Here is a 4,688-nt window from a genome sequence, read left to right on the forward strand (position 1 = left end):
GAAGGCAGTGGCATCCAGGTCAAGTGGCACCTCCAAGCACCTCCTGAAGAGGCCGGACTCACTCACAGCCCTCTGAGTGTGCTCCCCTCCCCCAGCTCCTGGTCTTAAGTAGTGATCTCTCTCACCTGTGGCCCCTCTGTCCTCCCAGGCTATTGCATCACAGCAGAAACAGGAGGCCCCAGTTTTGTCTATTTTATTGAACAGGAGGGCTTTCATTTTTTTTTAACTTAGAGAGACAATGAGATTTGACCCCAGAAAGAACATTCCTCTGACCAGTACAGAGTTAACACACATGGAAAATTGAAAGCCATCTCATTCGGGTTGGCGTCCCTGATTTTGTAGAAGTTCCGTGGCCTGGAAAACAGACTGCAAATAAATAAAGTGCACTGAAAACCCGCCGAGCAGCCAGGGCCCGGTGGGGTTGGGGAGAGGTGGGAAAGCAGAAGCAGCTCACTACTCAAGGCCAAAATGGCAAGAAAAGCCATGGCAGGAACACAGGTAAGGACCAGTCCCTGGCCCCTCCCCCAGCCATTCCCTTAGAGCAGAGGCAGCCAAAGGCGGAGCCACAGAGCCTCCAAATGGGGTGGGGCTTCTCAGCAGGGGAGCTGGGCTGTGAGGCCAGGGACCCTTGAGGCTCAGACATACATTTCTCCCTGTGGGACACAAGCACACACTCAGGGAGCAGCCTCCCTCAGGCCGTTCTCAGGCCTTCCTCCTCCCGGGCTGGCCCAGCAAGAGGATGCAGCTGGGGATCCACTCACCCAGAGGCTTTCACCCAGGTGAGACCTGGGCTGGAAAGGAGCCCAGCTGTGTATCATCCCCAGGAAGGCCCCTGGTCCTCCTCCCAGCTTGCACAGCCTCTGTTGCTCTGCTTTCTCGGAGGCTGTCCTGGGAGATCTATGGATGGAGCCAGCAGGCTGGCAGGCTCCCACAAGTGGTCCTGGGTGGACAGGGTTGGAATGGAGGAGGGGTCACCAGGAATAGGGACTCCCAGGAGACTTGGCACATGGAAGGAAGCCATCAGGCCCTGTCCATGAGAAACTGCTGGGGGCATGTGGGAGCCTTGGTCCAGCCTCAGTCCCCAGTCCCTGGGGTGAGCCAGGAGGAGTAATTCACCCAGGACCCAGACTCCAGCTGGGCAGCTGAGTGGGGCAGATGAGGTGAGACTGGGCCACTTGGGGCCTGGGGCTGACCACACTGCTGTGAGTTTTTAGTCCCACGATCTCTGAGGACTTGGGCCCAGAGCAACCAGTGTCACAGCAGATGTGGGACTGGGGGCGGGTGGTGAGGGCCGTGGTCTCTCCTGGCTCCCCTCTGGGCTGCTCCTGCCCATGCTGGAACACCAGTCAGTAGCACGCCCTGGGCCTCCAGGACCAATCCAAGCCCATCTAGAGGCGTCTCCCGTCTGATCCTGGGCATCGGGGAGCCAAGCCTGGGGACAGAGAGATGGGGTCATGCGTGGTTGCCAGTCCCCTCCCACCCGCAGTTTATCTTTTTACCTTCCTGGCCACAGCATGTCCCCCCAGGAGCCACCCCCTGCTCCTCCAGCCAAGCCCACAGGGTTGTGTCCAACTGCTGAGGAGTCCTTGGTCAAGCCTGGGGTGGGGGATGGGAAGACCTCCCACCTGTGGGTGAGGACCTCAGCTACCCAGGGGATCCTGGGACTCATCTCTCTTTTGCCCGTCTCAGCTTAGACTGTCCTCCTGGTCTTCCCTGTGACTTCCAATACCTCCCCAAGGAAAGCTGGTTGCCCACATTTTCCCTACCCTGAACCTCTCTCTCCCCGGGTCCCCTGGGAACCCTGTGATTCCCCTGCCCCATCCCATCATGCCAGGTCTTCCAGAAGACCGAGGAGTGGGTGGGGCAGTGTAGGCCTAAGGAAGATTTAGCTTCACCACTTCTTATCTGGGACAAAGGCAAATCTGCACCCCCCTAGGACCCCAGGTTCCACTGTCATTAGGTGGAGAGAGTAGAACACCCCCTCGTGGTGTTTGTAGGAGATCTCAGTGCCCAGGTGACATGGTCCTTCTCCATGCCACAGCCACACCACTGGGTTGCCCCACCTCTTGGGGCCTCCACCCAGAAGGCCTTTCATCTCCTCCTCAGCCAGGCTACTCAGCTGCTACCAGGAAGTTCGAGGGCCAAAGTGGGCCCTTGGGCACAGGTTTGACTGTTGATGAGGCCAGGGAAGGGGCGAGTCACCAGCTACAAACACCAATTCCTGAAAGAAAAAACTGGAAACCTGAGAGTTGCCTCCCCACCCAGAGAGGTCCCTGGCTGTCCTGGTGTTGTCTCCTCTGCAAGCCCCTTCTCCATCTTCTCCCCCCACCCCACTTGAGAACTGCCCTCTGCTCAAGGAAATCCCCATTTCCCAGATCCTTGGGGTTCTCAGCGCCCTCATGGAGGACATCTGTGCCACAGGATGGCATTCTGTGGCACAAGTTGGGCTGTAGATGGCAGTAGAGCAAAACCGTGGAGGGTGGGGGCTGGGGAGAAAGGCAGCTTTCCAGGCTTCCACAACCCATCCTCAGAGAGGAAGGAGGAGAACTAAAGTGGCAGCAATAGCCTTTTGAGGGTCAGACAGCAGCCCCCTGGCCCTGAAGACACAGTGCAGGGAGCTGCAGAGAGCCTGGGGCCTGAGGGTTCAGGCTGCCTACCCAGGAGGGTGGAGGAGAACTGTGGCAGCATCTTTTCTCCTCTAGGGCCTCCCCGTGGGCTACCGCAGCTCATTCCCCTCCATTTCCTCTGACTCTGGTGACACCTGCTGTGCCTCTGGGGAAAGGGGACCTGGACCTGGGTGGTGAGTGGGAGGGGACAGCCGGGTCTCCATGGGAGATGGGCTGAACTGCTGAGAGGGCGATGTCTAAGCTACAGCTGCGCCTCACCCCCAGTTTGGAATCATGACAAGGGACTCTGAAGATCCCGAGGCTGCCCTGCCTGCCTCTGCTGGACTCCGCAGCTCTCTGGGCCCGCTTCCTCATGTCCCTTTCATATTTCCTGTTTTGTTATTGGTGTGTTATCACTTTGGGTATTACTAGTAGAAGTATAAAAGTTTTTTGAGTTAATTTTTTTACATGGTAGAAGATATTGATTGAATTTTTGGTAATGACAGCTAATTTTTTCTATATCATTGTTGAAAGGACTATCCTATCTCCACTTAGTTTCATTTATACTTTTTTCAAAATTGAGCTATGCATGTACGTGTGGGTGTTTTTCTGGATTCCATATTTTGTTCTATTCATCCATTTGCCTATATTGATGACAGGTCTACACTGCCTTAATTACTGTAGCTTCATCATGAATATTGAAATCAAATAGTTTGAAACCACAAAAGATCAGTATTCATGGTGCCTGTCACATACCAAACCCAATAAGAAGAGACAGGGATTGAATCTTTATTGGTACTTTATTCAATTGCTGGCAATCGGAGAAGACTGTAGGTTCATACCCTAATGGACTGTCTGACATTTTCTTTCAGGCCAGCCTTTTTACAAGAGAGAACAAGCCAGCCTTTTCATAACAGAGAACAGAGTACAGTGAGGGGTTTTGAAATTCAGGGAAAATTACATTTAAAAAATTGCAGTATTCTTGCCTTGGGCAGTTAGCTGTTCCTAGGCAGGTGGGTGGGTATCTGTCTGTCCCTGGAACACAATGGCTCCAGCTGTGCCCCAGGTGATGGTCTTTAGCTGTGTCCTAGGAAGTCAGCTGTCTCCTCAGTGTTGGTGGGCCTTATCTGCAGTTCCTGAAACAACAGCTTTGACATAAGCATTAACTACTAGGCTTATTAACTATTTACCTTAAACTAAAAATTTCCAGCTCTTGAGTCCCCTAACAGTATTAGTCCTCCAAGTTCTATTTCAAAGTAGTTTTGACCATTGTATATCCTTTACATTATCATATGAATTTTATAATCTGTTACTTTTTACAAATTAAAAGTTTTCTGGCACTTTGTATCTATGGATTGATTTGGAGAGAATTGCTGTCTTAACTATATTGAGGCTCCCATCCCATGAATATGTATCTGTCCATTACTCAGATCTCTGTAATTCATCTTGGTGATATACTCTAGTTTTAAGTGTACAAGTTTTTTGTTATTATTATGTTTAACACTACATTTTTGACATTTTAATGCTGTTTAGAATAGTTTTACTTTCAGAGTTCTGACCAACATGGAGGCATAGTTAATTGTGGTGCAAGCATCTTCCTATGACCACATCAAAATTACAAGTAAACCACACAACAACCATTATTCAGACCTGCCCAAAATCTAGCTGAAGAAATGCTGTGTGACTAAACATATAAAGAAGAAACCACACCAGGAATGGTAGGAGGGACAGAGATACAGAACAGGCTGGTCCCACACCCATGTGTGGCATATAAAAATCTGGAAGGCTATCTCAGCTGCATTAGGTACCACCTGAAGAACCAGGTGTCCCAGCCCCATACCAGTGCATCCTAGCCAAGTGTTCCAGTGCCAGGAAGAGAAGTCCCCATAATTTCTGGCTGTAAAAACCAGTGAGGACTCTGGCTGAGTTTTTACAAAGTTATGGGGACTTCTTTTGGTGAGACAAAGGTTGTTGGTGAGACAAAGGCTGTTGGAGTCTCCAATGTTCCTCTTAAAGGGTCTGTGCCTGGACTTTCCGAAAGTCATTCACTCTGAATTCTACTGCTGGGACAGCAGTTTGAAA

This window comes from Sturnira hondurensis, unplaced genomic scaffold (assembly GCF_014824575.4).
Source record: "Sturnira hondurensis isolate 20B ecotype Veracruz unplaced genomic scaffold, ASM1482457v3 Scaffold0024912, whole genome shotgun sequence".
Lineage (NCBI taxonomy): Eukaryota > Metazoa > Chordata > Mammalia > Chiroptera > Phyllostomidae > Sturnira > Sturnira hondurensis.